General features: G+C 44.7%; 1 protein-coding gene across 2 annotated transcripts in view; it reads left to right on the forward strand.

Moving 5' to 3' along the window:
- Positions 1 to 17,096, forward strand: part of JARID2 (jumonji and AT-rich interaction domain containing 2) — a 342,752-nt gene that overhangs the window by 2,845 nt on the left and 322,811 nt on the right. The gene's annotated exons all lie outside the window — the stretch shown is intronic.

Genomic DNA, 17,096 nt, shown 5'->3' on the forward strand with positions numbered 1-17,096 from the left:
TAGATCTGAAATGAGTGGAAGCTCTGCTGATTTTATCATCCAATCATGTGCAAGCTAAAATGCTGTTTCTTACTTTCCTTGCATGTCCCCCTTGGATCTACAGTGACTACACTTACAAGTGCACTTTCAGTGCTAAGTGGATTTTCCTTTAGTAAATAACCCCCTATGTGCAAACGGAGTGGTGGCTGTCTGCTGATGCTGAGATTTAGTTGCTTGCTGCAGAGAAAAGAGTAGGAACACCAGTGGCTGGGCGCCCTAAGCAGCTGCCTAGTGGTAGCTCTTCCCCTGATCCTGTATAATAACTTGTGTCAGTTTGGGAGATGTACCCTCTGTTTGTCCTGTTGATGACTGTTACTAGAAGAGACAAGTGTTGGGACATCAAACCTTTTATGATTGTCATCAGGACAGGAGATTAGAGAAAATCTTCCAATGGAGACAGGTGTTCCATTGACAGGGCTCATTCAGATGGCCATTATGGACTGTTTGCTGCCAAGAATCAGCATTTCTATGTGGTGGGTAGCACAGAAGATTGCAATCAGCAGCCTGTACAAATCAATGACAGGCTGACGGGTGCTGCGGCTGCTCACATGCAACCACACATCTAGCACTTACGTGCTGTTAGGGACAGTTGAGCAACCTTGGATGCAAAGTCTATATCCTGGGCGGTTCATCTATCCCTAACTGCATGTAGGCTCTCTATGTGATGTGCGGTTACGTGTCAACAGCCATTGTTGGCTGTGGCAGGTTGCAAATGCTTGTGTTAACCAACTGCACCGAAATGCTGATTCTTGGTAGTGTATAGTCCTTAATCAGCTGTCTAAATGAGCCCTGAGAGGAAATTTTCCCCCTTACTTTGGAAATTTCCTCTGACTTGATGTGTCTCCGGGACAGGCGAAAAGTCTAGATTCACTATGGGTGCAGGACTGCGTGTAAGTCGCACACATTCCCGCAGCAAAAATACACTGTTAGCAGACTTGTGGGGATGCCATTAATTTCTTAATGGCACCCCCACACACTAGAAACTGACGGTACATTTTCTCGGGCAGAGAAAAGCATAGCATTATGCAGTTTCTTACGGCTGCAATTTTAGAAAAGGTGCAGTCCATTTCCCTGTGTTTTCCGAAGGTAAAATGGCACATTTAGATAAAACCTTTATCTTTAGGTACACTTTACATTTTGTGAACAGCAGCATCGTTATTTAGCGTGCACTTCTAGGTTACCCCAAATATGTTACTAACCGATAAGCTCCCCAATATAAATTGTTAATGAAGGTTCTCATTGAAACACAAAATTACAAAAAAAAAATATAGGGAAGTGAATGTAATGGCCATAGTAAAGACTCACAGGGATGTTTGTAACAATTTATTATGTATAAAAAAGGAAGTAACAAGTGGATAAAAAAAAATCACAAAAAGCTGATTTCCCATTCAGAAGAAATGCCAGATAAAAAAGCCTTATGTATTCCAGTCTCTTATAATAAATATTCTCCAAAGCTGTGTTACAATTGAGTGTGGTAGTCATTCTTCTTCAGACGTTTGGAATATTATTGGTATTGAGTGGACTGAATTCTGTCCAGGCCTGTGGTCTGCTCACCATTTTGAGTTTTAACTATGCTTAGTAAGTGTGGTTGCATTAACCACAAGTTAACTTTGAAAACTATGCATTGTACACACATCCCAAGTCCAGAAAAATGAAATCCTGCTGAATTACATGAAACACATCACAAGAAATCATCAGAAAGTTGGCTGTTATTTTTTTTATGTAATTTCAACTCATTTTTACAATGACTAAAGGGTAAAGTAACAGATTTGTTTAATGCTCCCTCTCCATTAGCAAATACCTTTTTGCTTTGATCCCTTACCACTCCATTTAGCTGCCAAGAATGAGGACCTACGACCCTGTCTAAGCTCAAGATTGCTCCAATCAGAGCTTATACAGGGCTGTGGACTTTTACTTCTCCCATGCAAAACACTGGGCCAAACACCTGACATTGGCACTGTCACAGGGCAAGTCACTTGTTCCTCTGTACCCAGAAGTACTGGGTATTTTCCTTGCACAGGAGCAAAAGGAAAGTGAATATAGCTGCTGGAAAGGGGCCGTTAGGACAGGTTTGCTTTTAGTGTTGTAGGAAGTACAGTGGCTCCTCTTTGATTAACCATTTGGGGCCTGCAGTTAAAATATTGCCATTGAAAATAAGTGGACATTGTCCATTATGCACTGAATAAAGCTGCGTATGTCTAATGAAGGAAGGTTGTAGGAATTTTCCACTATATTTAGTGTCTTTCTTTTATTGAAAGCTCTATACAACTTGCAGCTCTTTTGTGCTTAAGTGCCTCCTATGCTCCAGCAAACAGTAGTCATCATTGTCCCTGCATATGTGCTTAGAACCATATGAGGAGACATGTTCTTAGACTTCCCCTGCGGCTCTGTGTCATGTGACCAGGGACAGCCTTGAAATACTCTCCCTCACTCTGTGCAGTATCTCATGCTGAATGAAAATGTCAGGGAAAGTAGTTGTCTTTTGATTGTGTTGTAACATTGGGTCTGCCAGACCACCTCTTGTCAGTTTCCTCCAGTTTCCAAGTGCCTTTTTAATGGTGTAGGAATCTGTTCTCTCTGACACCTTGACTTTTTCTTTGCAATTTCTTTAAAGAAAAGGGTTATAATGGTCTGTCTTCTTTATTTTGCATTTTTTTCACCATTTTGAAGGCAATATACTACTTCCTGCAGTGCAGTACTGTTCCAAGTGTTGCTTAATGTGATTGTAAAGTGTTTTTTTTTTATTTATTTATTTTTTTATTTTAAAATAATAAACATGTTATACTTGCCTCCTGTGTGTAGTGGTTTTGCACAGAGCAGCCCAGATCCTCCTCTTCTCGGGTCCCTCTTCTGTGCACCTAGCCCCTCCCTCCTGTTGAGGTCCCCCACAGCAAGAAGCTTGCTATCGGGGCACCCGAGTCACCTCTCCCTGTGTCCATTCAGACACAAAGCCGCTGCCTGGCCCCGCCCCTCTCCCTCCTTATTGGCTGACTTTGACAGCAGTGGGAGCCAATCAGGAGGGAGAGTCTCCGATGGCTGAGATACTCATGGACAGAGATGGGGCTCCGGTGCATTTAGATAAAAATCCTTGTGACTTTACAACCCCTTTTAAGAGGGTGTAGTACCAGTCTGTTTCAACACTGCTTTTTTACAGACAGAGAGTTTGTAAGTAATCAACAAAAGTTGTGACACCTGTTAGAAGTGTTAGCATAAACTTTCAAGGCTTAATTTAGGCCTTGTTCACATTTGTTTAAAGCGGGGTTCCACTCAAATTTTTAACTTAATCTTACCCACTTCAGTTAATTGCATAGATGTTCAAATGCCATACGAAAATTTTTTTTATTGCTGTAATTACCTTTATATTGTACTTTATTGTGGCACTTCCTGTCTCTCCTCCCATGGGAGTAGGCGTGTTTATTGCCTTTCCCCGGAGCCGCACTGTCTCCTGGGAGCTTAGTGTCAGGCTTCCCAAGATTCAGTGCGGAAACAATGATCATGCGAGTGAACAAGCTGTGAATGAACAGCATTCACCGCATCCAGGAAATCGATGCTTGTGGGCTTCACATGCCCACAAGCAAGATGGAAACAGCCAGCATCACATTTTTAAAGTTATTCTTCAGTACGAAAACAGACAGAGGTGGAAATATTACACCCAAACTGTGAGTATTATTTTGGGATTAGCAAAGTGTCTCAATGACCTAAAAAAAAAAAAGATTGGTCGCCGGACTCCCACTTTAATATACTGACGCTGAACAAATGCGCCTATAGCATTAATGTGTATTGTTTGACACGTTTGAGTGTTTAATGAATGTTAAAAATGCTCCCCAAGTGCATTTGACGCATGTTTAAAATGCACCCTAGACTCCTTTTTTGGTTGTTGTGAACAAGGCCTAATGTAGCACAAATGCATGCCGTCTTTTTATGGTGCATTACCATAGACGTGAATAGAAGGAGTTGAGATTCTTCAAGTCCTTTCAAACTCAACACATAATTTCATTTTTGAAGTGCAGTGAAGCAAACGCTTCATATTTTGATAATTTGAATGGCTCTGTGCGCTGTCCATTTTTCTCCATTGCAGATTGCTTTATTAGGCATTTGAGGAGCGTTAAAAACATGCCTTGATGTCTGCTTTTTCATGGTGGTGTGAACAGGGCTTGACTTATATTGTTGCAGAACAACTGTGAGATGTTAACCCGATACTACTTCCCTAAAAGAAGGCCTTTTTGTATAACTCTGAAATGTACATTATTTTTCAGTTTTTGTTAACCTAAACTTTTTTTTTTTGCCTCCTGGCAGTTTACTGTTTACCTTTTACACCATTTCAGTTTAATCATTGGACTTTACTTACATTTCAATAAAAACTGAAAAAATTGGGGTGTTCTAAAACTTTCAGCTTGCTACACATCAGTTTCATTGTAAATGTGTCCTAACATTTCCTGATGTTTTCATATTTTTTATCCGATTCTACATGAAGATCTTTTTGCGGAATCAGTTTATTACTAAGCAGCTTGGTGTTCTGTTCATTTTGCTTTTAAATCCTGTACACTAGTCATAAGATCCATGGGCTGTGTTGTCCAGTTTTGAGGTCATGGCCTGTAGTACTGCACAGAGCTTGTCTGGCTCCAGCTTTAGTGATGGCTACATTAGTTTAATGTCTTCCCCTCATTCTTCCTAAGTGTTTTTAAACAATTTGTGATAAGCTGTAAGATGTAAGTTTGCATATCTGTACTGCAACAAAGCTGAGCTTGCAGGCACATTATACATAGAACAGAATAACAAACAAAGGATTCATTGCTATGCTTTGTTTATCTGCATTGCCAAAATACAAACAAGAAGCCATAAAAAGTATTGTGTTTTCCCAGATTACGATCTACAAGAGGTCGTGAGATGCTGCTGAAATATTGCTATTTTCTTTTGACAATAAGCATTTTTATTTTGAAATAGTCGTTTCCCAAAGAGTCGTATTCATATAGTTTGGAGGGCCGATTCACCCCCTACCTATTTCTTTGTTTTGGTGAATTAGTTACCCACCTTTTTATAAGGGAAATATAGGACCTGCCACTGTTTACCTAATCCTGAAAATGCTAGGTGACTGGCCATCTCTAGCTTCAATACTTTCAGAGAATCACTGACCCAGAACAAGCCTGCTGATAGGAAGAGTCAGAAGTCAAAGGCCATCTCTCTATTAGTTTCAGGCTCTATTCCCAACCAATTTTAGGGCTTGTTGTAACACACAGCACTGATGAACTCTATACTTTTATCTTTATTGGAAGGTCACAAAATTACATTCCATTAATGTTTAATCACTGTAGTGCATCATAACACCGAGAGAAAAAATTGGTGTGCGTCCTACTTTTTCCAGAGCAATGGTGTCAACTGAACAAATAGACATAAGGCAGTTTTCCTTGACCATACATATGGGACTTGCCCAGCACAGCCCGATGCACTTCATGAGAGTTGGCCCTTAGGGGTGGATTTATTAAAACTGGAGAGCGTAGAATCTGGCGCAGCTCTGTATAGAAACCAATCAGCTTCCAGGTTTTTTTTTTTCTGTTACAAAATGGGGGGGGGGGGGAGAAGTAGGGTAATCCAGCCTTATCTGCTGCATATGCCATAGCATGAAATCCAACAGGGAGATGATTTTGCTGTTGCAGGTATACACACCTAAAATTTAACACAGAATGCTCACATATTGAATCCCTGAGAGGCATCTAACATCCATTGAAATCTGGAATATGTTTTGGATGGACTGACATTCTGATGCAAGGATACAGGTGAAGGCAGTCAAATCCAAGTATACTGTTCATTATGGTTTGAATCTATGGCATAATGATGATTTATTTTTCCTAAAATGAACATGAACTCCTTGGCTTCATATTTCTTTCTGTTGTTAAAGAGCAAAATTCAACAATAAGCAGAATCTTTGCTTTGCCTTTGCTTTCGTTCGCAAGATTTTCTACTGTGTTGCTTCTCTGTTCGGTTTTTCTGGCTTATCGCTTTGTTGCTCAGTTTGTCTAGTGCAGGAATGCCTTTTTATTATTTCTATTGTCTCTACGCTGGTATTTATATTGTTTTGCTTCTGTTTATGTTTAGTCATCTCCTTCGACTTTCATTTTGTGCTGAAAGAAAGAAGCGTAGCAGCCATCGTCTGCTAATTCTGCCAGCTGTTCCATTATTCATTTTGCTTCTCCTTTCCCCAGTTGCTAATTCTCATAGGCACCTCATGCTGGCAACTGTTTCTTACTATTTTAGATAATGGGCACTTCATAGTGGTATGTCTGCATTTGTGATACTTGTGTGACGTTTAATGGAGATTACTTCCCAGAAAGTAATGTTATAGCAGCATCAAACTAAGAACATGCCACCAATTTATACAAATGGCCACAGAGACTAAAAGCAATAGATTATACACAGGTCCATCCCAGCTACGAGTCCTACTGGGTTTTGTCACTGTGCACACATTTGATTATAGCAGGAACACTTAACACCTTGCTTTTGGCCTTCTTTGCACAGCAACCGCCTTTGCCCTCCACATTCTGGGAGCACACAGCAGATGACCCAAGCTCAAAATACAAGTAGTGTAGAGTTCTCCTGTCTCATATATGCCAGACTCCTCAACCTTACCAACCGCTCTGTCTGCCTTGCTTCTGATTGCCCAGCAAATAAAATTCAAAATACAAAAAATTGGTTGAACTAGATGTGTTATTTTGTTTTTTTGTTTTTTGTTTTCAACCAGACCAACTACCGTATATAACTAGCAACATGCACAGTCACCCAAAACTTTGTCCCCAGCTTGATCATCACTTTAAAATATTAATCAAACTGTCCTCTTTGCTCTCTCTAAGACCTTCTGCTCTCTAGCTCCCTGGTTGCTTCCTCTTGTGTTTACCTTCAGAACATCTCCAGAACCTCTCTCATCCTCTGGAACTCTCTAATCTGACCTGTATTGCTATCTCCTATCCTGTCAGCCTTTAGATGATCCCTCCAAAACTAATTTCTTCAGGAAGCCTATCCCGCCTCTACTTAAAGCGGTATTAAACCTAAAACGTGTTGTGTTGTAGCTTTAGATGTGGTGGCTGCATCCTCTCTGTTTTTCGCCTGGTGATGTGGCAAGTAAAACACAACCTGTATTAGCGAGACACAACTAACGATCTCAAAAAAATCTAACAAACCATCTCAAAACCCGCTTCCTGATTGGCCGGGAGGAGGATCAGTGTTGCAATAGTGAATATTCATTCGATATTGTCACACAACTGGGTGGGCTCTGTGCCCGAGTCCACCCTTTTTCGAAGGCTATTGGCGCCTCAGGCTCTAATCACGTGCTTAAACCCCCCCCCCCCCCCAATTGGAATCCATGGTTCGGTGCCCTGCATGTAGATCAGGGGGCCGGACGCATGGACGGTGAGGGCGGCGCCTGTGCGCCCCTAATGGATGGCCCACCACTGGTCAGTACACTTGGAAATCATTCTGTTTTGTGCATGCACCTAAAAAAGCACTTTTAGACCCCTTTCACACTCAGACCGCCCGAGTGTTAGCAGTAAAGCTAATTTTAGTGGTGCTTCACCGGCACTGTGCGGGCTGGAGCGGGGTTAACAAGGGGTTAAAAGCACAGCTGCCGAAACGCTTTGCAGGCACTTCGGCAGCGATGCCCATTGATTTCAATGGCAGGGGCGGTGTTGGAGCGGTGTATACACCGCTCCAACACCGCCCCAAAGATGCTGTTTGCAGGACTTTGTTTTTTTCTGTCCTGCAAGCGCACCGCCACAGTGTGAAAACACTCGGCTTTCACACTAGGGAGGCTTGAGAGACGCTTTTCAGTCACTATTTTTAGAGCTGAAAAGCGCCTTCAATGTGAAATGGGTCTTAGTGTCTAAGGTGCTGTCAGTGTAATGACTTTCTGTAAAGCCTGCATTCTAGCTAGGGTGCAGTCAGTTTAATTGGACTTGATCACTTCCAGTCAGTGCAGATGTGATATTAGGTTGGGTGTGTATAGTGTTCTGAATTCAGTAATATTAGGAAACTACCCTAATATCACAGCTTGTACGATGTATGAAGTCATGATGAGTAAGTATATTGGTATACACAAACCTCACCACAGTTTAAAAAGGATTTTAAATATCCTGGAAATACATTGTAATTAAAGTGTAACTCCAGGTAAAAAAAAAAAAAAAAAAAAAAAAAAGCTACCCACCGCCAGAAGCTTAAAGCGGAACTCCAGAAAAAGTTTTTATAAGTTGGTTTGGGCTTAGTTATCTGTAATGATCAGTGTCACATCCAACTGCTGTGGATGCTGAAATATTCAATTGTAGTCCATGCCACATACATTTAAAGCTTTGATCTACCAGTGTTGCTGCAGCGGCTTCCCATCTCTTTGATTCCATGCACACTAGGTTAGAAAAATGCTCCTAGCAGCAGCTATTGAGCATTTTTTTTTTCTGCTGCTTAGAAGCATATAGTGTTATCCTATGTGTCCATGCACACTATTTTAGTCTAGAAGTGTTTTTAAAGCTTCAGCTTCTAGAGCAGAAAAAAAAAACTTACACGAAAATACTATTAGGAGCATTTTGTACCCAAACAAAATTTTTATCTTTTTCTTCCCACAAATAGAGCTTTCTTTTGGTGGTATTTGATCACCTCTGCGGTTTTTAATTTTTGCGCTATAAACGAAAAAAGACCGTCCATTAAAAAAAAAAAAAAACTGATGGGCACTAATAGGCGGCACTGATGGGCACTGATAGGTGGCACTGGCTAGGCAGGCACTGATGAGCTACTGACAGGCATTACTGAGTGGCACTGATTGGCACTTTGATAGGGCACTGACGGGCATTACTGATGGGGCACTGTTGTGGGCACTGACAGGCATTTATTATGGGGACAGGCTGGCAGGTGTTGGGCACTGATTAGCACCTTTTGATGGGGGCTGTGCTGATTATCAGCGCAGACACCCCCCCCCCCCCCCCCCCCCGGACAGGGAGAGCCGCCGATAGGCTCTCCGTGTCAGCTTGAACCGAGGAAAGCCGTTTACCGGCACTTCCTGGTTCACGCTGTGATCAGCTGTGATTGGTCACAGCTGATCACATGGTAAGAAGCCTCAGAGGCGGGGGCGTGGCTTCGGCATGGCGGCGTGAGGACGCTTGTACTGTGAGCTCCCGGCCGGCGGCACCCGTGCAGCATACCAACGACACGATACCACACATTACCAGCACCCACAAGCACTACAGACGGATTGGAGACCGAACCGCCGCTAACAGCACACTACCAGCGGCATGGATCGCTATTTAAAACAGCTCAAACTGTCCGCCTCTACCCCGGCGGTATCCAAGATGGCGCCGACCAGTCATGTGACGGGGGATACCCGGGGAGAGACGACCACCTGTGGAGGCTCGCAGCGGCAGGGAGAAGATTTCACGATGCCGCCATACTCCCCCATCAGTGACCTATCTCCCTGCCTGCCAAGATCGCTGGCAGTATCACCTGGGGTGGAAGAGGAGCTGCCCAGCTCCATACAGACCTCTCCATACACCTCTCCCTGCCACGCTACTTCTGGCTTCAACACAGCAAACATCTTACAGCTACAGGACACAGTGAGTACACCAGCTACATCATCCCAGCAGTTAGAGCCTGTATTCATTGCTGATCCTACCCACAAATTATGGACACTGTTACAGCAGCTCCCCACCAGAGATGATTTTGAATCACTAGCCTCTAGAATGGAGATGGCCATGAGGGGAGAGATACAGTCTGTTAAACAGGAAGTTGCAGTGCTAGATACACGCATTACAGCAGTGGAGCAGGAACAGGGAGCAATGTCCCAGAATATACAGGCTGTGCAGTCTTCACACTCTGAAATTAATGACCAATTTCTCCAGTTACAACTACTCCTAGACGATTTAGAGAATCGCAGTCGCAGACAGAATATACGCCTAAGGGGAATTCCGGAGTCCATTACACAATCTGAGCTCCGCGAGTCGGTGACCGCCATCTTTAACCGTTACTTAGATCGCCCGCGAGATACAGCTATTACCATAGACCGCGTTCACAGAACTCTCGGCCCTAATCCGAACTTACCGGACAGACCCAGGGATGTCCTCTGCTGCCTGCACTCCTTTAGCCTCAAGGAAGAAATCCTGAGACAGGCATGGCAGGTGGGTGTTCTGGAATTTGATGGCGCGGCCATCCACCTGCTCCCAGATATTTCCAGGAGAACTCTGATGATGAGGAGAGCACTCAAACCACTTCTAGACGGCATCGGTGAGAAGGGTCTCACATACAAATGGGGCCACCCGTTCCACCTTATTGTCCGTAAGGGTACGGACGTCTTTGCCCTGCGTCACCCCTCAGAGCTTCCACTCCTGTTCACTTTCGCTGGGATGAACCCAGTCACTGTCCCCAACTGGCTCCTGGTAAATGTGCAGTCGAACCCACAACGTCGGCCCACAGACGGAAGACAACAAAGGGTCCGGGCCTACCGTCGATCACAGAGAGGCCCCTTACAGGCACCCCAAGATCCAGCCTCTTGAATCCGAAGAAATAAGTAATCGGCAGTCCCCTCTTGTCAGGGGTGTGTTCACCCCTCGCTGTATCCAAGCAAAAATTTTTTTTTTTCCATCCTTGGGGGTTAGAGGGGCTCCCCTACCCCCCCCCCCTTTTTTTTTTTTTTTTTTTTTTTTTTTTTTTTTTTTTGGTTGTTTTTGTTTTTGTTTTTTTCCTCATTGCCTTGGGGTTTTTTCCTATTACCGAAGGAGGGCCCAACCGCCTCACAGTCGGTTTTATAGGAGCTCACCAGTCCCCCTTATTGCCTTGAACCGTTCTGAGACATACCTGACTTTCCCAAATGAACACTCCATGGGATTTCTTGCACAAACAGTGTACACTGCGTTGTCCCAGAGTCACGGAGAGGGGGTCTCCTGGGAAGGGGGTGGAGAAAAAGGAAAAGAACCCCCCCCCCCCCACCTTTTTTTTTTTTTTTTTTTTTTTTTTTTTTTATTCCCCAACCTGGAATACAGCAGATGGACCCATCGTACGAAGAGAGAGGAAGCTAGAGGACTTGTCCAATGCTACGGGTGATGGGGAAAGTATTGGATTCAACAGTTAGTTTACATGAGCTAATCCCCTACTGTTTTATACTGTTAGATTGCTTTTTGTCTGTTTCTTCCTATGGGCGTGTGGGGGTAGGTGTCGGATCCGTGTTCCCACATCGCCTCCACGCACCCGAGCTGTTAGGTCAGAGACAGGAATAACCACAGTTTTTATGGGGTGCATTTACCATATACCTTTTTGACGCCTCACTGGTCTCCTCGGCGGCTCCAGTGCCCATTAGCATTGGACCACTCACAAAGGGCCCTATAACGGGAGACACTGTCTGAATTGCCGTAGAGAGCGGGTCGGGCTTCTTTCCAGGCGAGCCTAGGAAGGTAGGGATGGCCCCCTGGTGAGACACAAAAGTGGTAAACCCGGTGCCAAACGCAGGGGAGACTAGGAAGTGTCTCTAGAGCTGGAGTACTGTTAATCTTCTTGCTCTTTCCGTGCGCTACATGGCACACTGGGCCTGATTTAAGGGCGTTAGATAACCTTTAATTGTTAACTTTTCAGTATTAATTTTGCTGATTATATATGCTTATATGTTCGGTTCTCCAATGTTAGATCTACAATGATAGTTTTACCTTTCATGTTGGTAGTGTTATTTCATTAATATGTGAACATTGCTGCGGGGGGTTCCAATGGCTGGGACTCTGCGCTTGACCGTGCCCTACCTCCTCCCACAGTAGGAATACTCTGCCCTGGTGGCAGTAGCTCTCCTGTACGGAGTTACACCTCTTGATAGACCCCATACCTTTTTTTTTTTTTTTTTTTTTTTTTTTTTTTTCCGTATCTTTCCTCTTCTTCTCTATACTTTAGTTTCTCTCACTTCCCTCAACTCCCCCCCCCCCCCCCTTTTTTTTTTTTTTTTTTTTGTCAACTTCCACCTTCCCCCCTCTTCTCCTCTTTCCTTTTCTATACTCTCTCACCACCTAGGGAGCAGACACTCTATCATTATGGCTCTCAAATTCCTTTCTTGGAACGTTAACGGATTGAACGCTCCTGAGAAGCGGACCAGTTGTCTGTCTGAACTCTGGAGACATAGAGCGCACGTAGCCTTTCTCCAAGAGACTCATTTTCGGGCAGATAAGGTCCCGAGACTTACTAACAAGCACTTTCCGGTGGGCTACCATAGTACTTCTACTTCCTCTAAATCCAAGGGGACAAGTATTTTACTATCCAAATCTCTACACTGGCAGTTCCTGGATGAAATCCAGGATCAAGAGGGCAGGTTCTTGCTATTGAAGGGCAAAATCGACTCTCACACAGTTACTCTGGCAAATTTCTACTTACCTAACACAAATCAAGCCCAGGTCTTGCAAACTTTCCTGACAAAGTTGGAGTCTTTCCGTGAGGGAACGCTTGTCTTGGGGGGAGACTTTAACTTCACCTTAGATCCATCTAAGGACTCATCTGCCCAATCAACATCTCTAACTCAAGGTGCAAGACGAGCTCTGAAAGACTTGCTGCATGACCATCAATTGGTTGATATATGGAGAATTTTCCATCCTCAAGAACGAGATTTCTCCTTCTATTCTCCAACCCACAAATCCTATTCCAGGATTGATTTTTTCCTAATACAACACTCCACAATTTCCTTAGCCTCCAAAGCGGAGATAGGCCAGATAACATTATCTGACCATGCTCCGGTTTTCCTGGACCTCACTCTCCCATGCTCACACTCAAAGACACCATCTTGGCGTCTGAATGAAACACTTCTCAAAGACCCTGAAACAGTGGCGGAGATCAGCAGAGAACTTCGTTCCTATTTTGAAAACAACAATGGCTCCGTGTCTAACCCTCTCTCAGTGTGGTCAGCACATAAATGCTACATTAGGGGGATCTTCATAAAAATTGGCCATGCGGCCAAGCAACGCCACGCCAAAACTCTGACAGACCTTTTGACAAAACTTAACGTTTTGGAGAAACAACATAAAGCTCGCCCTGACCACACATCGGAAGTAGAGTTACTCCGGACTAGAGAGGCAATCAGGGAGCATTCCCTTTACAAGGCCAAACATATCCTGCTCAAAGCTCGCCGCTCCTTTTATGAGTATGGCGATAAATGTGGCCGCTTGTTGGCCAATGCATTAAGAGCTAAACGCACACAATCATACATCCCAGCTCTCTTGACCCCATCAGGCTCCAAGATTCATGATTCCACGGACCTAGCAGCCGCCTTTCGAGATTTCTATTCAAAGCTTTATAATTTAGATGCAGTACAGGCCATTGGATCTTCGGCCCCCTCCCTCTCAAACATTCGGGAATACCTTCAAGAAGCCAAACTCCCTTCTCTTACGGAAGCCGAACGGGAACTACTATCCCAACCTCTACACATAGATGAGCTTGCTAATGCCTTGAAGGATACACAGCCGGGGAAAGCCCCCGGTCCTGATGGCTTTACGCTCCTGTACTACAGAGCATTTCAGACACAGCTGGCCCCCCATTTCATCACAGCCTTCAATGCCATACTCGATGGACATACTGTTCCCCCCGACATGCTGCAAGCTTCTATTTCGGTTCTTCCTAAGTCCGGGAAGGACCCACTGCTGTGCTCCAGCTACAGGCCCATTTCCCTGCTAAACTGCGACATCAAACTCCTCACGAAAATCATAGCCTCGAGGCTCAACAGTCTAATGCAACGTTTGGTTGCGCTTGACCAGGTAGGCTTCATTCAGACGCGAGAAGCAAGGGATAACACCATCCGGACATTAAACGTCATAGAGAAGGCAAGGCGATCCAACACCCCTCTTTTACTCCTATCCACCGATGCCGAAAAGGCTTTCGATAGGGTGGACTGGGTATTTCTCCGGGAAACACTTTGTTCTTTTGGAATGCCGAAGTCTATCCTAGACTGGATCTCTGCCCTCTATTCCAAACCCACAGCCACGGTAAGGGTGAACGGGGTGAACTCAGACATCTTTGCGATTTCCAATGGCACCAGGCAGGGGTGCCCCCTTTCCCCTCTACTATTTGTCCTTTCCCTAGAGCCATTTCTTCGCCATGTAAAAGACAATCCAAATATCAGTGGTGTCCATTCTGACCACTATCAACACAAAGTAGCAGCGTATGCGGACGATCTTTTATTTTACATCACCAAACCTGTGACATCCCTGCCTTCATTGTTACAAGAATTGAAACGCTATGGCAATCTCTCCAACTTCACAGTTAACCTCCAAAAGTCAGAAGCTCTGAATATTTCAGTACCAGACCGTACGCTGGCAGGCATTCGTCCCTTCTTCCCGTTTAAATGGGCCACCCGCTCCATTCAATACTTAGGGACCAGAATACCTGCAAATCCAAAGGACATTTTTGCCCTGAATTTTCAACCCTTCCTATCAACACTCACTACAGATCTTAGGAGATGGGATCCACTCGCTTTGTCTTGGTTCGGCCGATGCAACGTACTGAAGATGAACGCAATGCCACGGCTTCTTTATTTGTTACAAGCCTTACCTGTCAAATTACCGCAAACTTTCTTTCACGAGGTCCGTTCGAGGTTTATTAAGTTCATATGGCGAGGCGGACATCCTCGAATAGGTAGGACGGTGCTGCGAAGGCCGAAGCTGAGGGGAGGCATTGGATTCCCAGACCCTGCTCTCTATTACACAGCGACGCACATGACTCGGGTGATTGACTGGTGCCGACACGGGGAATGGAAACTATGGGTCACGCTGGAACAGGAGATGGCACAGGTTCCTTTGGCTGGCCTGCCTTGGGCGGGTGGGCGGTTGGATCTCCACCTGACCGCTCACCCGTTGATTGGCCCCTCTCTCACCGAGATGGAACGATTTTTTCGTCTTTCCTCCCTGCCTAATTTTCCCTCTCCCATGACTCCAATCTTGGGTCATCCTAGATTTCCCCCGGGCCTGTCAGACCCGGTCTTTACCAGACAAGCCCCGAAAAAACTTTTACGCGCATCTCATCTCCTAGGACCCACGGGCTGGATCCCCACAGGGGCATTAATAGCAGGACAGGCACCTATCTCATTGGATAGTTGGAGAGCAGGGCAGCTCTCCCACTTCCTCAGCTGTCTACCCAAATACACGCTTTTTTCTAGACAACTCCATTCCTTCGAAGAAATATGCCTGAGTGATGGCCCAACCCGAGGTTCCCTCTCTAGGTCTTACAGAACACTGATGGACATACAAGCTACCACAGACCCTCCCTTCTTAACCAAGTGGGAAAAAGACCTAAAAATAACATTCACCACCCCACAGAAGGAACGCATACTCTTCTTCGCTCATAAATCGTCACTTTGCAGCAAATATCAGGAAATCTCCTATAAATTGATCACACGCTGGTATCGCACTCCGGCCGTTTTGGCCAAAATATTTCCCAATCAATCTGACCGTTGCTGGCGTTGCGAACAACAAGCTGGTACTATTCTCCACATTTTTTGGGATTGCCCAAAACTACAAACTTTCTGGCAACCTGTCCTCCGACTCATCCACAAATTCACAGACATTTCCTTAACCAATGACCCCGCTGCTGTGCTCCTCAACCTCACCCCCATGTCAAGTAAGCGATACCACAAATCTCTCCTTAAACACCTACTCAACGCTGCTAGAGCTTGCATCCCAAGTCTCTGGAAGCAACAATCTGCCCCCACGGTGGCCCATTGGCTCGCGAGGGTTAATGACATTGAGCGAATGGAAGACCTGACTGCAACGGTCCGGGATAAATCCGAGGAACATAAGACCAGGTGGTTTTATTGGACCCAGTTCCGCTTCTCAGAGGAATACCTCCGTACGATATAGTTGGGCCAAGGCGTATGCCAGAGGCTCTTGTTCCAAACCATGGCCCTCAGATGGCCTGGAGAGCTTGGGGCGGTCCTTGCTCTCTAGGTGGACTTCTACCTCTACCCTCTTCACTTTAACATCACATCACCTCCTTCCCCCCCTCTTTTCCTTTACTCAGTTTCTTTCCCCCCAGTCTCTTTTCTCTTTTCTCCTTTATTAATTTTTTTTCTCCTTTAAATCAAAAATTGGTATGTTTCGACCCCAGCTGGTCACACCACAGTACCCTTCCCCTAGGTGAGGATGCCCAAATCCTTCATGGATCTAGGGCTAATCCCCAGAGGGTTATTAGTGATTAACTGCCCTATCGAAGAGAAGCCCTAGTCTTATACTTCCTGGGTATCTAGGTATCTTTTTATGTATAGAGCTATCCTTGTTATAATATATGGAGTTTACTTATATTTTGTTCAGATACCACTATCTTGTGCTCATATGTAAGCTATTTTGTTTGAACAACATTTTCTGTGAAGTTATCATTTCATTGTATGTCGCATACCACTAAATAAAAAATTAAAAAAAAAAAAAAAAAAAAAGAAGCCTCAGAGGCTGTATTAAGGTGAAAAACCTCCTGTAATGCAGCTTCCCTCCAGAACCCTCCTTTTACTTACCTGAACCCAGTCTTTCCCGCAACAGAGACGAGCACACCAACTCCAGCCGTTGTCTGAGGTCCTAATTGGATAGATTGATAGCAGCGCAGCCATTGGCTCACTCTGCTGTTAATCAAATGCAATGATGCGGGGGGGGCGGAGCTAAGTCCTGCTGTCTGTGTAAATAGATGCAGCGGCAGGACACGGGAGTGCGCCCGCACGAGTGCACCAAGGGAGAGCGCTTCTCCAATGGGGCACTCGAGAAGAGGAGGAGCCAGGGGCGCCGCTGAGGGATCCCAGAAAGGGAGGATCAGGGCCACTCTGTGCAAAACCAACTGCACTAAGGAGGTAAGTATAACATGTATGTATGTGTGTTTTTTTTTTTTTTTTTATTTTATTTTTTTATCCACAAACCTTTACATATACTTTAAAGTGCATGATGGAGCCTTAGGTCTGGTTCGCACCTATGCGGGTTGTGATGGATGCATTTTCAGTAGGGTTGCTGAGGGATGAACTTCGATCTGCAGATAGTTTAAAGCAACCTGTCAAGTAAAAAAAAAATTTATTTTATTTATTTTTTTTTAATTATTAT

Source organism: Aquarana catesbeiana, linkage group LG05 (assembly GCF_042186555.1).
Source record: "Aquarana catesbeiana isolate 2022-GZ linkage group LG05, ASM4218655v1, whole genome shotgun sequence".
Classification (NCBI taxonomy): domain Eukaryota; kingdom Metazoa; phylum Chordata; class Amphibia; order Anura; family Ranidae; genus Aquarana; species Aquarana catesbeiana.